Source organism: Trachinotus anak, unplaced genomic scaffold, assembly GCF_046630095.1.
Source record: "Trachinotus anak isolate AG129_WGS33_773 ecotype Australia unplaced genomic scaffold, CSIRO_AGI_Tana_v1 ptg000016l, whole genome shotgun sequence".
In the NCBI taxonomy this organism is placed as follows: domain Eukaryota; kingdom Metazoa; phylum Chordata; class Actinopteri; order Carangiformes; family Carangidae; genus Trachinotus; species Trachinotus anak.
In genome coordinates, this window is record NW_027273867.1 from 13,678,785 (window position 1) to 13,698,444 (window position 19,660).

Below are 19,660 nucleotides of genomic sequence, written 5' to 3' on the forward strand. Positions count from 1 at the left end.
ATAGAATATTCTGGTCATTCCTTGCAGTTGCTGTGGTATATTTTAGTCCCAGTGTGATGCCATTCATTACTCCCCTGTCAGAGCTCTCACGACTTGGGGCTCAACAACTAATTGAGATGACATTTCCAAATACACACACACTGCCCACGCTGATATGAGCTACGAGCTGTTACAGCCACACACACAGCGAGAGAGAGAGAGAGAGAGAGAGAGAGAAAGAGAGAGAGAGTGCCCTATATTTCAAGCAATGACCTAAAACCTTTATTAGAGGTTATGTCAACAGAGTGGACTCCTGCTGCAGCAGCACTCAAATTATTTTCCACTATTTTCTTCTGCACTCATGATCGCTCTTCTTATTTGCAAAACTTTTAGAATTTCTCCTTAAATTTGATGCCCTTTTGGTCCAAACTGTTTTGAAATGGGAGTTTAGAGAGAAAGCTGAGGAATGAGGAAACAGGAATGAAACACAGGAAGAAGATCAATTTCTTTTCCCAAAGAATTGCACCATTCATACAGTTACCACCTTTTTTTTTTGGTTTTGCTTTGTTTTGTTTTTGTTTTGAGGCAACAGCAGTGGTGCCCAGTTCAGTGCTCCCTCCATCACTGCACACAGCTCAAGCTACATCCTCAAAGCCTCACCCCTCAGGAAGTAGCTCAGTGGGTAAGATGATGTATAAAGATATAACTCTATCCTATTAAATAAATCTACAGTATATAATACAGCAAATTCTCCCACTGCATCAAAATTGTCTATGTTCACATTTACTTTATTATCAGTTTGTGTTGTATCACATAGTTCGTTGAATAAATTTTCATATAGTCAAGTCTAATTTGTGAATTGATTGCAGATCAATTCATGAGAACATACCCAGTGTGTGCTCATTAGTAGAACAGGTAAAAATTGCCCTGTGGTTATTGTGCTAACAAGATAATCTAGTACTGCTTTTATTTTACTTAAGAGAAATTTTCAGCAACATTAGAGTTCAAGGAGTGAAACACTTTGCCCTTTGCAGCGAGCACATCTTTGAGGGAGTCGTACTGTGTGAGCGCTCGGATTTGTTTCACAGAGTCTCGGCCTCAGGTTGGCACACCAGACAGTGTGATCACACTGTTGAGTTTTCAGCTTGTGCTGCCATACAGAGAAAAGAGACAACAGCCAGGCTCAGTTTAAGCTTTTAAGTCAAAACAAAAAAAGAGAAAATCTTTAAACTGAATGCAATTTTTAATCAAAATGTCCAAATATAAAACTGGTATTTTTCATGAAAAGGCCCGGAGGCCTCTGGTTACAGGGAGACATCAATATGACTTTAAACAAACAGCCAATATTGGGTCCCTCACAGTGAAACTGTCTTTCTGTTTTCATCCAATGGACTTGACTCATTGCAATATTTCAGGGTGTAGCCTAACTTGACAGCTTGACTAAGGAAGACTGAAATCTGTGTTGTCAAACATAACATTCAAATCCAGAACAGTATTTTAAAGCTGTGTGTTTCACTGCTTGAGCAACATTCCTGGTGGATGCAGGATCGATGGTGGTATTCAGCCTTGTGCATGAGCATTGGCAAACACCAGGAATGCTGTTTAAGGTTGAGGTTGCTAATGTGGACTTTGCACTAAAAGTGATGTTAAAAGCAGAATGACCAGCAATGGAAAAAAGCCCAGAAAGGAAGACTGTGCACTCACAGACAGTGAATTATAACTACATGTGGAACTATGCGTCATTTGTCCCATTCGTCTGTGATGTCAAGACCCGATGGTCTTCCCATCTGTGCTGCAACCTGATGTCTTTGTCTGTCCCAGAAAAAAGATCCAAACCCAAAGTGTCTCTCCCTCTGACACCCAGGAAATGACATCACACTCTGCTGGCACCCTGACCTCAGTGCCGTGACAGTTCATGCCCTGGAAAACTAACCATGGAACGTTTTTTGTTCTCGCCAGTAGAGCAAGTTAAACGTTGACACAGCCATTAACACACAGTATCACACATACACATGTTACATTAATATCACTAACAGTATTACTTGAACTAGGCTCCTTGTTCATTACAATTAGCTGCAATATAACACATGATATTCACACTACCTTATGTCAACTTTAACTCACAATATATTTTCCAGACAAGTTGTTTAACATCTATCTGCTAACTAGGTGATATTTCTGTAAAAGGATTTATTTCAATTTTTTACTGCTGAAAAAAAACTTTGCTGCATTATTATTCTCCTTTAAAGGTGCTATATGCACCATTCAGGAAACCCTTGTTATCAATGACACCAGTGGCCAGTAAACGAATTGCATGCTGACTGCAATTCGTTTACTGGCCACTGTTGCACGTCCGTGAGTGAGCATCCTGGTCATCAGACGAAATAGTGACATGACATATACAGACCGGCATCACGTTGATTAATTAACAAAATTTACACTGTTATTAGTTCAGACTTTAAAGTGATAGTGCGGGTTATTTGATGTGGGGTTGTCTGAGGTACTTACCTATAGTCAATGTATTTACCTGCAGTAGATTTGGATCTGCGTGCTGCCAGTTTAGAGAAGCAGCAGGAGCACTGGCACAGAAGCTGAGTGACGTGTTGCTGTGGATGAGGGGTCAGAATTACATATTTTAGCCACTTAAAAAAATAACCACTGAAAAAAAAACTAATACTCGATTACCATGGAATTTGTGTTGGAGCAGGGAGCCAGTCATTTGTTGACATTAGTGGGCTCTGAGAAATTCAAGGAAATTATTATTTCAGTTATGTTACAATCTGTTCACACATGGGCAATAAAAGATTAATACGTGTAAATTGCTTTGCATTCTTACATAGAACCTTTAATATAAACGACCCGGGGTCAGATCTTTTAGTTTTTTGTTTCCTTTTTTTAATCGACTACAAGCAGTGGGGAAAATATTTTTATTTCTTATTGACTGAGGGTGCTGAATAATGATTTGATTAAAATGCACACATCTACACAGACACACACAGACACACACGCATGCACACACATTTGTCCTCAAAACCTGGGACACATTGCACATGAAAGGTGCTCGACATCAGAGGGAGTCAAATTGGCCTTGGCTGGGAGGATTGGGCCAATCAACCTCCAACCGTATAATTAGTAATTAGATTGGGATTAGAGTCAACTCTGAGTGGAGGAGCGTGGCCAATTCAAATCAGCATATGAAATGTGATTAAATTAATAAGAGAAAAATTGAAATATTAATGTCCTTTTTTCCCTACTGGTTCTCAGTTTGATTTGTTTGAACTTTGGTTAATGGTAATTATGGATTCACAGAATAAAAGATTTGTTGGCTATTTTTAATAATGTTTATTTTATTGTATGTTGCAGTGGAAAATTTTACCCAAAATAAGAGAGGAACATATAGAAATTATAATGTATACAAAACCTGACCCTTAATTTAACAAATTTAAGAATCAATAGGATACTGTTCTACAATATTTCCACATTATTTTCATTTCTGATTAGGAAATTATGTTCAAGTATGCTCAGGTTCTCCTTGTTAATTTGTTATATTTCATCATATTCATTCTTGTCAACAGTGTGAAATTCCAGCTGCTTTAAATACAGAATGCAAAGCAATATATATATACACATCTATGTCTTTAATGACATTTTAATAACTTTTCTGAATGGGCAAATGTAGTTGTTTCAGTACAGTTTCTTTCTCATTTTTCTATGTTGATCTGATCTGTGTCTGCTGGTTTGTGCTGGTTTATGTCACATATTTGCTGCCAATTTGCTCAAGAGTCTCTCCAAATAGGAGATTTCAATCTCAAGAGTCTGCTCTTTGTAAATAAATGTCAAATAAGATGGAAAATTACAATAAATATATAGCAAACTCACTTATCTGAAAAGAATATACCACTAGACTGACTGTTCAGTAATCCATCACCAACACAAAATAATCCCTCACTGGCTGATTATTTGGAGGAGGCAGAAGGGTGAAGCTGCTGCCTGCAGCCCCTAAGGGTCTGTCCTTCCCGGAGATTCTCCAAACTTCTCTGACAGGTTGCAGGAAACTCCTGTTCACCTTGAATGTTCACACTTCAGTTTCCAGAAGTTTTTACAGAGTTGAGTGGGTCTGACCGGATTTCTTGGGCTAATGGCCACGGAAACAGGGACAAGTGCTTGCTGCACAAATAGATATGGTGATTGAGCTCCTTTTGATTCAAGCCATAGGAGCCGCAGATAATTTATAATCAGCCTCCCTTTCAGTTCTTCAGTAAAATTGTGTCAAAAGAGTGACCATTTGTGTCAAAAGTTTCCTGCATGATTAGTGCTTAGGAATTAAAACGATTAATTCTTAACAATATACCTGTCATTATGATCTGGACTTTTTTAAAAAAGATTTAATAAGTGTAGTGATCAAAGGGGTTCTTGTGTGAATGTGACAACCATTCATTTAGAAAGGGCAGGTATTTCTCCTTACCTATTAAGACCTAATTCAAAATTTGTCCAAATTCCATTATTTAAGCTTACACTGTTCAGTTTAGTCCCGCAAAGAAAAATGTAAGTGTGCATTGCGGACCTTTGCTTTTGAGACCGTTCTTCCAGTGAAGATGCTTCTTCACTATTTTAAAAGGTTTAATAATTTATCACATGACTTACAGTTTTGCTATATATGCGTGTAAACGTGTGTGAGACATTGCGGTGTAGGCTTTTCAGCATGTATGAAAAATTCAGCTCCAACAAGCCATTCATGAAGGGAAGAAGTTAAATATTGAAGAGATTGCAAAGCTATGTTGTTACATGTGCTGTTGGTGTGTTGTGTTGTGTTTCAGCAACTGGGAATAGTGGATTTTTACCAGCAGCCAGGTGTGTTTGACAGAAAACAACCACCAGGAGTAATTCCTGTGATGGTGGAAACAACGAATCAGAAGAAAGAGAAGGTAACGATGACACGGAAAAGCAGGAAGGAGATAATTTGTGCCTGTGCAAAGGTGCTAATAAGTGTCTGCCTTGTTTGAATCCCCTGATTTTGCCTAGAGCCAACTGACTCACCCTCAGGTAACTTCTGGTCCAGCTAATAACTGAATATTGTATCTTTGCTGAATCTTTACTAGAATTTCAGACTCAAAACAAATACAAGCAAGAGTGAACTGTTTTCCAAATATAATGTGCAGCTATTACAATAGCTTTCACTTTGATAAGAATGTAATTGAACGATTGTCTGATGGTGGAATATAACTAAGATGATATAATCAAATATAAATATAACAGTGGAGCATTTAGCTGCTAAAAAGCTAGTTATTTCCTTCAGGAGTTGAGGGAGACCAAAAAACGAAGGCAAAGGGAGAGTGAATATTGGACTTACTTTCACCTGATGGACAGAATTAGAACTGATTTCAAATGAATGCTAAAGTTGCTCCGTATCTGCTGGATGCGTAACTGAAATAACATGTCAGTGTTGTATTCAAAGATTTTTTCCCACTGCACCCAAATGGCCAAAAAAATCTCTTATTTTAACTATAGTTCCTAGTCATTTCACAAATAAATTTTTCTGTGCAAAACATCAGCTTATAAACCATAATTACACCAGCAAATCCTATATAAAGCAATTGAAATGAGCTCTGTCTAAATGCTACATATTAATGCACAGAAACTTTGGTAAATGTAAATGTAATTAATTCATCTTTAATCATATAATATACAATAGCACTTTATATCACTCACTGGTGCAATTTTTCTTTAACAAGAACTTATATTTTTGATACCTTATGTACATTGACGTACTTACTTTGGTGACATTTTCAGTGTGGTACCTATACTTTTAATGGAGTTATGTGGGCTTGCTACTTATCTAAAGGATCTGAATACAAACAATCACTAGTTCATCATACTGTATACAGGTTTACACCAGTTGGCCAATTTGTCATTTCTTTTTTTTTTTTTTTACTTTTTCCACAGTCACTTTGTGGAAACCTTATCCATTGAATGCCTATAAAATGGGCTATTTTTTCAGAGAAAGTATTCACTACCATCATACACTGAATTCAACCACAAAATAAAATAAAATAAAACAAAGTCTGAGACTTTTAGTCTGAGAAAAAAGTCTGAGACCTTTGGACCCGACAGTACCTTGTGATTGTTTTTTAATAACACAACATTCTCAATACGAAATTTAAATGTTTTTGATGCTTTGATCACAACACCAGATGATGCATGTCATTTTCATTTAAATAGATAAGAGCTTTTATGCCAGTCTATTGTACACTATATTTATTTAAAGGGAGTGATTCTTGGCAGCGGCATCCATTATGTTTTATTAATGAAGATGCTTGTACTACAGAGGGAGGGGTAGAAAAACTCACACACACCGCTTGTGGGACACGATCACTCAGTACATTAAAATGTATGATACAAGGGAGTTAGTGAGATGGTTATCTATGTGGCAAAAAAAAAGATGAATAAATATTGAAACATCTTTATGAAATATTAACGCCAACACAAACAATGAAAGTAACTAAGGGATTTAGGAGTGGCCAAAAAGCCTGCAGGGGATAAATTTTCAAAGGCAGCAAAGCTGTATACTGTCTTTTAGACACTTTCCACTAAGGGGGAATAGAAGCAATTTTCTGAAGCATCTCAGATGAACTGCTTCACAGCATGAGAAAATAAATATTTCTTTGAGATCACAGGTTCCCCCTCAGAGAATCCTGGGTTTTTAATGCATCACTGGGAAACAGAGGGGCGGAAAAAAGAGCTGTGTATTAAATATGATGACTCCTGAGATGTTTGTTTTATGGTGGGTGTATCTTTTGATGCAATATTTAGCTAAAAGAATGCTTGTAAGAAGATAGGACATTTTCTTCTGATGGACAGGTTTGTCATGTAGCGCTGTTATCAATGTATTCATTGTTGAGCTGGTAAAGTATCCATCTGTTCCTTTGATTTGCTTGTCATCCTACTGTTCACTGTTGTAGTTAAGAATGTGCATCTCATCTCAAGCTTTTATGTCAATACTCCCTGCAAAATAAATATGAAGGAAGATTTCATATTCAATCATACATCTGCACTGGTTCACATTCAACAGGATTGTGTTGATTAAGTTTGTGGCATAGGTTTCCTCTTGTCTCAAAAAGGTTTGTACTGTGGATGTCGACTTGCATACTGGCTGATATTGTTGCATTGATCATGCTGGCAAAATATAGAGAATACAGAGATTCTCCTGGGATTGGAAAGGGCAAGATAAGTACAACCTCCACAGACATCATCTCACTGTGGGAGCAAGAGAAAGAGACAATGCAAGAATGCTGATTGATACACTTTTGATCTCTGTGCAGTGTTCCAGGAGCAGAGCTATTAACAGTGGTGCAATGTAGAGAGAAACTTTCTCTTTTGGGAGAAAGACATCTGAAAAATACAACAAACCATCCATTTAAAACCAGACCAATACTGTATAATAGACTGCACATGTGTGGAAGTTTCTATGTTGACAGGTCTCCACTTGGTCTATTTAAGCAATACTTCTGGGTTCAGTTTGACATTTTGCAGCCTACACATCTCTCACTCGTCCGTTCACATCATGCAATCTCACTATCACATCATTGCTTGTGACATGTAGGTTGTAAAATAAATAAGGAAATCTCTTCTTCCCTCAAACATTAACGTCAAGAGTCTGAATCCGTTTCCCAGTGGCTTTCAATGTACTTACTTGCTATTGCTACATAGCCAGCGTTAGCATTAACAGCTGTTTACTTACAGGTCTCGGGGAAACGTTTGATGTTCAGCATCAAACTTCATTCCTTTACTCGCCAAGTACTGTCCCCAGCGGTGGAAAGCAACGTTAACTGTTGTCTCTATCACATCTTTTCTTCGACTGAAGTTAGCATGCTAACCAGCTAACATATCTGCCATCTCGTCGCTTTCCGATAGCGACTCCCTGTAGCCTGCCCTGAAGACACAGCGCTGCTCAGAGGGTGTATTATAAAGACAACAATGGCCAAAGCTCTTGTCAACTGACAATCACCACAATCTACTGCTGACAAGAAACCTTGCTCGGCAGCAGAGAAAACTCTGATCAGGCAGGGATAACGGCACACATTTTCAGGCAGTCTCTCCTGAGAGGCATTCATAATGTTTTACTTCATTGTTCACATTAAAAAAGGCTGAAATAATTGTGCCAAGAATGGACAAAGGAGCTAGAGAGAGAAGGTCAATCCATGGCTCCTCTCTCACCTCTGCACAGCTGGCCAATAACTGTTTGAAGTGGGATTGAATCCCTTATCTTGCATATAACCTTTTTCCACCAAAATTAGTGGGTGTAAGCAGGTTTTTTAAACACAGATAAACCCGCTTATAAAAGCAAATTGACCTCTTTCCACTGTGAGTTGAGTTTGCCTTTCTGTTTGGACTATGGACACACACAACAGCAAGGAGTGACGGCATCACATGTACTTATAGAGTACACAAACTGATGCAGAGTGAGCTACTAGCCACTGTGCAAACTGGTAAAACTGTAATGTCTCATCTTTGGGTTGGTGTTTGTGTTTAAGTGTTGGAGCCTCCAAGTGAGATGCTTAAATTTTTATGATTGTGTGTTTTTGAAACTTATTTTGGGGCAGTGTGGCTGCAATGTTGCTGGTTTGCAAGCATTGTGCTGGGCAGGTGACAGGTCTGTCTACAGTGTCTGTGTGTTCTGAGAGACATTAAAGCAGGAGAACGGGTGAAGATCAGCAAGTTCAACTGGGTGTTGTGTTTACATCAATGTAGATCAGCATCAGAGCTGACAAATACTCACATCTACTGCAGAGTTATTTGTCCTGGAATTGAATACTGATTGTACCCTTTTCATTTGCAGAAAAAAAGCCAGACGTTAGCATGTCTGAGGTGTGAAGATAATGGCTGTCTGAAGTATCTGACCATCCAACAAGCATACTGGCTTAAGGCCTTTAGTAATTGTCCAGCACTGATTCCTCCATTGCCTACCACAGAAATATTAAAGAACAGTGCCCAGATTCCTGCTGTGGGGTAAAACAACAGGGTGTCTCCATGTTCTCTGTTCAATGTTGTAGCGAGCATGAAGTGGCAAGAAATCCACGGTTGTACGTAGCGGTTCAAAGCAACATTCAAGGAAGACTGACACCATGCAGTTTGAACACAGAGCACTTTGTCACTGTGGCAAACAATTAAATAAATTGTCAGGAAAGCCTGATGTGATGATAAATGACAGCAAGGTAAAGGATTTCAACTTTCCTCCACTCTTCAGGTGCAGGTCTTCTTGGCTTTGAATTTAATTGAAGTTCTGACAGCATCCATCATTTTAATTGGATCAAGTGTGAGGTAAATAAGACCACGCTGTTTTATTAAGGAACAGAATACTGGTTTGGAGGTATGATGTCAACCATCCTCACTTTCCTATAAACAAACAATGCACATATATTATAATAATCTTGCAGTTAGCTATTATGGACACTGCAAACAGAATATAGAACATATATTGTTTTATTACTTAATAGGAAAGACAAAAGAATGACAATAACACATTGTCTACCTCGCCCAGGTCACACCTCCTCCTCCTTTCCTCTTCCTTCCTGCTGCCACTGTAGGATATCAGAAGCTCTACCAACCCATCATACCCACCTCCACCCCTGTGCCATTTAAGTACCAAGCCCTCAGGTGGGAGCCTGAGGGATAGGAAGAAATGTGCGTGTGTGTGCCTCATGCATAGGAGTCCACAGCTGCATGGCGCGTCTGCTTCCCCTGCCTGTAGACATGCTGCCATTCAACGCCTCATTACCATGGAGGAGAGGAGCAGAGGATGGGTGAAGGTAGGCTGCACAGACTGCAATCAGCTCCCTGTTGCTGTTTTTCTACGCACGGCATATCACATTTTAGTTTCTGCATGCGGCATAGCCTCCAGTACCAAAAGTTACAACAAGCTGATAAAAAAGCTGATAAAAAAACCACTTTGACAATGGTGGTGTGAATTATGAACTTGAATCGACAAGTAAGTGACTTACTATTGATTTTACATTGTTGTCTTGATACTCTCAATGCTGTAATACTATCTGTATTGTACTGTGTCATGTTATCATAATCATGATCCTTTGATCTTAAATATGTAATTTATTATGAATTATTATCTTTCTTTCTCTACTGACCTATATATAAAAGTCTGTTCTCTAAGTTCACTGCCAGCTTCATAGTGAATATTGATTTCATGGGGTTGCCTGTGCAAACTTTAATGGCCTATAGGTAGACTCTCATTGCAGCCCACAGTCTTGCAAAGCAACTCTTCTTCTACAGTCTATATTGGACGTTCTAGTATTTAACCAGACAGGCCATTTGGGACAGTGGGTGTGCATGCGTTGATGAACAGGAAATGGTGTATATGAAGAAAATGAAATGCGGGAATCAAAAAGCAAACATGGCTCAATTATGAGCTGTCAAAACAAGACAGACAAAAGATGTGAAATTATTCCGTTTATTATATTGGCAGGATATTGTTTAATTACACTGCCTCAGATCTGGAGTTTCAAAGCAGACTCACAAAGCAAATAATGCAACAAGATGGATTTTCATAGGCGTCTCCTGTGTTTCAGCGCTATTTAAAGTTTGGCCATAAATTAAGAAGTAATGCATTATTCATGACACCACCTCTACTCCCTAATGGGAGGGGGGGAGCTCTCTCATTCTGTCTTTCTCAATCTCTCTCTCTCTCTTTGCTAACTGTCTACATTATCTTGCTAATGGTCTGAGTCACTGAGTCACTCTTGTACTCACACGCGTCCAAGCCACAGGATCGTACAGGTTGTTGAGACAAAGTTAGCAGCAAATTAATTGTCTCTTTGGAATACAGTGCAGTATGTTTCATGGAAATTAAAACAAGCCGAATATTGTCATGGTCAAAGCACTGATTTGATTTGAATTAAATTCTAGACATCTTTCAACATCTGTTTTCCTGCATTATATTAATGATAGTTAAAGCTGCCTGTACTTTTCACTCTGCAGCAGCACAGACAGTAACCTAACAAAGAAATCATATTTCACATTCACAAGACACTTCTCTCTAATTTGCCTGCAAGCTAAAGCAAGCTGTAAAACCAATTTGCTCCCAGATCCCTGGTTTTGTGCAGCTAAGTCCAACCAAGTGTGAGGGATAAACACAGAAATGAAAGACAGCAAGGTATAGAAAGAAACGCACACTATAAAGAAAACAACAACCATTTTCTCCATGCGCGTTGGACAGCCGAAGGTAGTAAATGTGGAGTTGTGAATGTAGCATGGCGATCCTCTCAGTGGGGGAGGGGTGGATAGTGGACAGAGCCAGGCCACTTACCAGAGCCCACCACCACTGAAAGGAGGGGGAAAAGTGTTGACAGCAATTTCACCACAGGGTAGGAGCACACACACAGAGCGCCCCAGGTGCCTCGGCCCATACACAGTGTCTGATTGCAGTAAATTGTGGTGCTGTTTTTAGTACACAAACAAACCTGACTGTGTGTCTGGCTGCTCCGTTCACTGAGCAGGTTTGTTGAGGACAGAGGAGAGGCAGGGGAGTCTATTGTTGCATCTTAGGGTTTTTACGTAAGGTATGCTGCATATGTGTTTGTTTTGCCTTCTGGGGAGTTGATAAAAACAGCATCAGCAATATATGAAATTGTAAAGAATGTATTTTTTTATTTGATATTGTAGGTGTGGTAGAAATGTTTATGAATCCAAACTAAACTGAGACAAAATTAGCAAAATGCATTATTCATACATATGTAATTACTACAATATTCAAATACATGGGAAATGTAATTTTGCAGTGAAAGAAAGTGCTCCATACTGTTCTGGCTTGTTCAGGAACAATCTATTATGAAACAAAATGCACTCTCTCCTAACTTGCATTTTACAATCACACTCTGCCGTTTTATCAGTCAGAGCTTTTTATCAAACGCTCCCAACATTTAAAAGTTATTACACCAATACGCCGCATGAAAAAAGGATGAAGCATGGCCGTTCTAATGGGCTGCGACATCTCATCTGAGATTCCCACTTCGTCTAACAGTGCACTTATTTTCCAGAGAGAAAAGTATTTTCCTCCTATCTCATCCATCTCGCTTATGCAAATGAGTGTCTTAATTTGGTTAGGGGCAGAGTCATGTGGGAGATAGGAGAAAGTACAATCTTGTTTACCTTAATGGGGAATGTTTTCAGCCCAGTTAACCAATATGGAGGCTCATTTAGTCATGCTAGAAGCAGGAACGAGGAGGCTAATAGAACACGAATTTGACCACAGTATAAGAAAATGTCTTGTGTTTGAAAATGAAAACAGTCAAACACCTGCTGCATACTGAAACACTGGAATATCTATGTATCTATTATTGCGAACATATACATATGTATGTGTGCATGTATGTAACTTCAACTGAGAGTTGCAATCAATAACAACATATTGATTAGTTCATAAAGTCACTGTCCTTGCAGCTCATTAAATCTTTGTCTTTTATGTGTCACTACTCACATGCAACATAAGAAGTAATGTAGAATGACCCTACTGTGCAGATAACCATGGAGATGTGAACAGTTCCTCCTCCACAGAAAGTAACAATGATCTAAAATGGTGCTGAGAACAAAGGGCTGAAGTGTAATAATTACAGCTGCCACTGACCCTTCTATGGTGTCTCACACAGCGAGAGGGCACGGGAGAATAATTACTGTATAGTCAGTTTAATCCAAAGTATTTCACTGTGAATGTCCACTTGCTGTGTGGTACGCCGCGCTCCTTTCTCATTCTTTCCTTCCGCCGCGTGCTTTCGGCAAAAACATACAGTACGATGAATGATTTTTCTCTGTCTCTCTCTCGGGCCCTAATGTCTTCTCTAGTCGCAAACAGCTGCTGGTGATTTCACAGTCTGAAGTCATAAAAGATGTGCAAATGTGCACGCACTCAACATGCTTATATACATAAACTCACAGAAACACAGCTATGTTTGGTCTTTTATAGCACAGCGTATTGATGCATGTGCATTTTTTGCAGTGATAAGTGATTATCCCTGTGTGTATTTGCATGAATGATGTTTTATTAAATTGAAGTCTGGTTAAAGAATTACTAATAACTAAGATTTCATAATCATGTGCACATGCATATGAAAGGCCAGAGTGGACATGGCTGGAGAGGATTTTCTCATGGTCATGACAAAAATATGTTGTTATCACATCATAACAAACCTGTTATCTTGCGATTATATCATTATTTTATGATCATGAGAAAACAGTTTGTGTTGATATTTCAGAGTCTGGATAGTCCAAGATGTCTGAACTTGCGATCACTGGATAATTACTTTCTCTACTTAATGTAATGTCTGAATCTTTTCTCACAATTTAAAGAAAACAAAGCTTGCTATGTCACGATCCTGAACAGAACACGCCATGATCACAAGAAAACACAGCATGAGAAATAATTACTTGTACGTCCTTTCTGGCCTTTGTGGATTTCATCAAATTCTAATCAGCAGCATCATTAAAAGCTGTATATTTTTACACGAATACTGCAGCCGTTGCGTGCTGTGGATATCGCTTTGGACAGTACTGTATCTGTATTTAGATCTAATTAAATCAGTCAAGAATTTATTGCAGTTTTAGTAGTAAAACTTCATATTCAATACACAAAATAAGGAGGCTGGAATCAAACTCCAAAATGAAAGTACGCCAAATGCCAATGGGTAATTATTATCTTGCCAATGCTTATGCATGTGCAACCCCAACCTTTAACACCACCATCGCCACCCACTATCTCTCCTTCTTACTCTCTCTCTCTCTCTGCAGAGCCTGAGAGTAGAGTCACACCAGCACGCTCTACTGGGCCCTGTGAAAGGACGCCAGGTTAGTGTGAAAGGCAGCCCAGGGAACTGTTTGTGTGTGTGTGTGTGTGTGTGTATGTGGGTGGGCAGGTAAGTGGACATCCAGGTTAACGCCTTGTAGCAATGCCAGCTACAGTGCATCATTACCTGTGCACTTTGATGGGTGTGACATTCACCTCACACTCCACTATGGCCAGTCACCCATTCAAGATACACACTCTCCCTCTCTCACACACACATACACACACACACACACACACACACACACACACACACACACACACACACACACACACACAGGAATGATCAATCAACCATACGGGGAAAACTGTCACCATGTCTGATTTCTGCGTCTCTCACAAACACATAGATACTCACACAGACAACCACCTACGAAGGCTAGATTTAATTCATTCTTGAGAATTGAGTAGAACTAATAACTATAGAATTTTTTACATTGTAAATTTACATTAAAATTTTTGAAACTGCAGTTTCTGAAGAAATTGCTTTTGTGCCTTTTACACAAGCTGAAGTGAAACTGCATTGCTGGTTTGAATTTGTATAATTAGAGATGGAATAAATGAAATTATATTTTTAAACAGATTTAAAAAAAAAAAAGCTTCTTCGAGTTTACTTAAACATACAAAAACATGTGAGTCTTCTGAATAATTGAACAATACTGCGAGGTTATGTCATGGCCATTTATAATGGTTAATTCAACTCGGATACTGCACATTCACATTTTTCCATGATTAGTTTGAGCCTCAGCAGCAGTTGCTATGGAGAAGAGTTCAGAGAGTCAAGTTCGAGACCATTCAGAGAGCTTCTTCATTAACTGTGGAAATGATTCAAAACCGACCCAGAATTTAAAGTAAATTTACTGAAGCTGCTGAATGTTAAAAAAAAAAAAAAACAGTTCAATACGCCTATTCAATTTATTTGTTGCAGAGAGTTAGATAAAAAGGTCCATACCTCTTGCTTACTTGTTTGTATGTTGAATATGAAGCTTAGCACAAAGGCTTGTTGTTGTTATAAGGTTGCCAGGCATCCAGCACATAGCCACTCTGAAACTGCAGAGTGCAAGTTTTTTATATTTTGGCTTTTGAGCAAACAATGTTATTAGTGACTGTTAAAGGTGCTATCTGGCTGATCATGTTACAGAGCCAGACAAGCTGCTTCCTGCCATTTATCAGCCTTTGTGCTCAGCTAAGCTAACCAGCTGCTACTATTTTACAGACATGAGAATGGAATGAAAATGTCAAACTATTCCTTTAAAAAGGTTAAATAAAGGTCAAACCCAATCAATGTCAGTCAAATAGTCTCAGTGTAGTGGCATTGCTATCTACAACTTTGGTTCCTGATTCGACCACCAGGTGTTGTCAAAGTCAGAAATGTTCAGTATCGCTTAGGACACACGTTTGAGTTGAAAATGTTACCATCTTTATTTTCAAAAAACAAGTCTGTGGTCCAACATGGTGAGGTGTTGCCATTTTTGGGTTTTGTGGATGCATTACAATAATGTGGCTTGACACACACACACACACACACACACACACACTATTCCATCTCACTGAACTCCTCAGTAAGTCATATTCTGACATCGTGCTGCGTGTCATTTCAGTGGCCTGAAGGCACAGCTGAACTCTTCTTCCTTGGTATGCAAAGGAAATACTTGAGGCATTACTTGACTGAATGAGCTGCAGTTTGGGACCAAGGTGTCATTGAATCATATTCCCTACATACACAAATTCTGCCTTTACCTTATGATAGGCTACACACTTTTTTTTTACCTTCAGAACACTTGCTGCTTTCGTGCCGGTTAGGCCTCCAGTGAATATATGAGCTGGGATCCATTTCCTGAACTTTTACTTTATAGATTTCCACAAAAATCATGCAGTTTTTTTCTCTCTCTTTCTAATAACTTAACCAGTTGTATTTCACTGTATTAAAAAGTGAAAAAATAAAGTTATAGAGGAAATAAACAGGTGAGATAATAAAGATGAGATGGTGGATACAGTTTCTTATTTGTTTTCATTTTATGACAAAGTATGACAAAGCCCAGGCTACATATTTAACACATTACGGACTATTGAGATCCCATTAGTCAATTTTACATGAATTTACACGAGTTGGTTTTGGATTCTCTGCACATCTTTGTGTTGTATCAGCCCACGCAGTTCTTCATCGCCTCAGAGTGTCTCTGTGTGAGCGTTGGAGCCATCTGTTGGGGTAAACGCGTTGTCAGAAACAGTGAAAGTGAGATGGCAGCGAAGAGACGCTCGCCCTCAGGCACTTCCTCTGTCATCACTCCTAGAATCCCGCTGTGTAGACCATGAACATTAACTTCCCAAAGCACTCTGGGTAATCACTTGCCACCTCACACTAGCCAAAACAAAGATTGCAGGGGATTTTCTGATGCACACAGTTGGCACGCGGAGCAGGAAGTGACAGTGAATGAACACTTCATTCAAGAATGTTTTATATAAACAGCGAGTGTTGAAAATCAGGGAGACGCGAAGAAGAAAAAGTGACTTAATTTGTCAAGAGATCAGCGTGGCACATCTTTTGTTGATGTTCATGCTAATGAATGCTTATCGTGAAACCATACCGATGTCTCGTAAGTATTTCTGTCCCCCAAGGCAGCGTTTGGCGTCAGGAGACTATCTGTGGCACAGTGCTAAGGTGAATGTACGGATGCTTTCATCCACTTGAGCATTTTTTTTTTTTTTTAATTTTTGTTCCTCTGCTGCATTTTCTGCTATAAAGACCGGCAGCACTGAAACATCTGCCACGATACAAAAACAGACAGGCTGATGTATGAGGAAGCAGACAGGCATCTGTTGAGGATATAAACAGGTAGAGACAGGTAGAAAGACAGACAAACAGACGGGCTAGCAAACAGTCAGGTGCATCGAACCCATGCAGCATCACGGGCCAATTTATTTTCTTCAAACTCCATCTGGACATGAGACAAATAGAGTCATTTGCCGGCCAGTGAGGTGACTATAATTTGTTTGCCTGCATGGCAGTAATATTCAGTTTCTCTCCAGGTTAAAACACAATTACTTCCTAGCAAACATGACTGGACTAAATCGGCCACAGAACCCTGTCCTGCCATCTGTTGCTTGCTTGCAGCAGGATGTGAGCATGGCTGGAAAAATGGATGTTCAACTGAAACAACTCAGTGCCCTCATCTGATACATGTATGTACATTTGGATCATCAACAATCATCTATAGGCATACAAAGCTCACAAACCTGCTTACACCCTGCATATGCAAAGAAATACACACAAGCAAACCCACATGCACACAGATGCAAAGCAGAGCCCTGAACAGGGATTTTGTGTCTCCTTCCTGAAGTCTCCAATCTGTTGGAAAAGGGAACAGCTTAGAGTTGTTCTCCACTATAAGACTCAATACATATGGAATGTGTTTTCAACCAAGCTCAGCTGGGTGCCCAATCACCTCAAAGTGTCTTCGCTTGATTCTGCAAAACTGTCAACTTCAGCCAGAGAGTGATAACTTTTAAGGAAAGATTTTCCATATCCACAAGAAAATGCTCCATCTCCTGATGTTGCACCTACCGCTGTTTTGAATTCATGCACTTCCAAAGAGTCCTGCGATATCTTTTCTCTAAAATATTATTCTGTTGAATTTAAAAAAAAAAAAAAAAGAAAGCTGTGGCATTGTTGAAATTAATCTAAAATGCAGCGAGAGAACTGTAAACATAATCTGTTCATTAGATTTACAGTATTGTCTTCATGCCAAAAATCAAGTGAAACACCAGAGGGATGTTTGGTTTTGTTTTACATTTGGCACAGAAAGAAAGAGTCCTCCTAGTAACAGCAATCAGCCCCAGCACTTCCAGCCCTTTGTGTCTTTAAACCATGGCAAAAAAATGGCCCCTTTCTCATCCCAAATTACACCTTCTATTGGTACAGCCCATGAAGAAATTAAATAAATACGATATGCAAAACCATGCCTAAGCTAATTAGCAGCAGGATGCCTCACAATGAATGAAGAATACAATTAATCAGTGTGTGTGCATGCATGTGCGTGCATGCGTGTGTGTGTGTGTGTGTGTTAAGGCGGTTGCCGATGAACACATATGCTCGCTTTTTATTGATGCTCCCTTTGTTTTGCCTCTTGCTAATCTTCAGCCTTGTGTTTTTATTTGACAACATTGTTCTATGAAATCAGTTATTTGCAATGCTTGCGGTTTTGCATACGCACAAACAGAGGCAATGTGGGGTTATTTTGAATTCTATTCTTAAAATAGATAATGCATTAGGAAAAGTCTGCTTTTTTTTTTTTTAAATCACATTTCCATCCCTTGGTAGGTAACATACAACTACTGCATGAGATAAGGCCTTCACAAGAATTTCAGCTCAGATCAATAGGAGTTCATCCACAGTTGGACCCTTTCCAGATTCAAATCATAATGTAATGATGTGGGCCTATTAATAGATTAGATACAGCCTTGTCTGCTGCAATTTATTAAACATGATTAAACATCTTGGCAGCAGTTCCAGCCCTGCTAACCAAGCCTGGAATGAAACACCCTAACTTCTCATAGTTAGAATCAATTAAGTCATCAGTTTGATTGTGTTTTTGTTTATTCTAGTTCTTTAATTAAAAGTCTTTGTTCATTTATAAGCAAGTCTCAGAAAAGCTAAGAGTCCTATTACTGTGTCATCAGCGCATGAGGCAGCAGCATCTTTCCTCATTAAGTGGTGTCATTTCGTAGAATTGCTTCTATATTACTAAATTATATTTCTGATCAAAAAATCATTAAGGATAATTATTACCGTTAAGCTGAGATTTAAAAGTTCAGTGATCATGTATGGAGTTATGATACAAATCTTATCATTTTCAGTCCTCATTTAAAAGCAGGAAAGTGAAAATAATTCTGCTTTTGAAGGATGACGATGCCAGGGCCACCACTGTCTGATGTTAGCAGGGGCCTGTGGAAACTGCGTGACTGCATCAAAGTGCCACCCGTAACAAAGAGGGCCTTATGGCCGGGCCCGACGGTCTTACGTGTACCACAACCCCCACGACCCCCGTCGGCCATCAGCACATCAGAGCGGAGACAGACAGCAGAGGAAAGGCTGGACCTCATCTCACCTCTCAAAGAGCTTCGTGACCCTGTTGCTCCCAGCTGCATTCACGCTGCCTGACACCAAGTTCAAAGTAATTTCTTCTCAGTGTGTGTGTGTGTGTGGGTGGGTGAGTGTTGTGTGTATGTGTGTGTGGGTGGGGAGAGAGAGTAAATTAGGGGGTTTGTTCAGGGTGCAGTGGTCGTGTGTTTTGTGTGCATGGGGGTTGTGTTCTTTTGTGCACGTACAGTATGTGTGTGCGAGTGCACGCTTTGAAACCCTTGTGTACATGTCTATACAGTATGTGTCTTTGCAAGTGTGTGTTATTACAGCCCCTGTTTAGCTGAGCTGAACATCTGTCACAACAGCCTGCTCTCGGGTCGATCAGTCTCTAGTGGGAAGAAAATAAAAATACTCCCTTTTCAGCAGCTTTATAGCATTGGAGGGATATTTTACACATACAACATACAAATATAGAAACTCATAATTTGCCACATGTCTAAATGTTTAATTTCAAGGATGTTTTTTTTCTTTTCTGTCCTCAGATGAGAGTCGGTGTCACATTAATTTGCCTCAGATAGTTTTGAGGAGAAGAAAGCGACCACGGCAGCTGCGTCTTTCAAAAGAAACTATAAATAGAGCCATTTACATAGCGTGATAAGAAAATAAGTTCCCCTTGCATGCAGTAGACGCTGTGTTTTTAAGAGAAGACAGAGAGAGGTGAGAGAAAAAGAAAGAGAGGCTGAACAGATGTA

The 19,660-nt window shown here is 39.3% G+C and overlaps 1 long non-coding RNA gene across 1 annotated transcript in view; it reads right to left on the reverse strand.

The window, feature by feature from the left end:
- Positions 1-2,336: 2,336 nt before the first annotated feature.
- The window catches only part of LOC139634380 (uncharacterized), a 51,754-nt gene continuing 34,430 nt past the window's right edge, over positions 2,337-19,660 (reverse strand). The window contains exon 3 of the long non-coding RNA XR_011693954.1: positions 2,337-2,585. This is a non-coding gene — a long non-coding RNA (uncharacterized lncRNA). The remainder of the gene's footprint in view (positions 2,586-19,660) is intronic.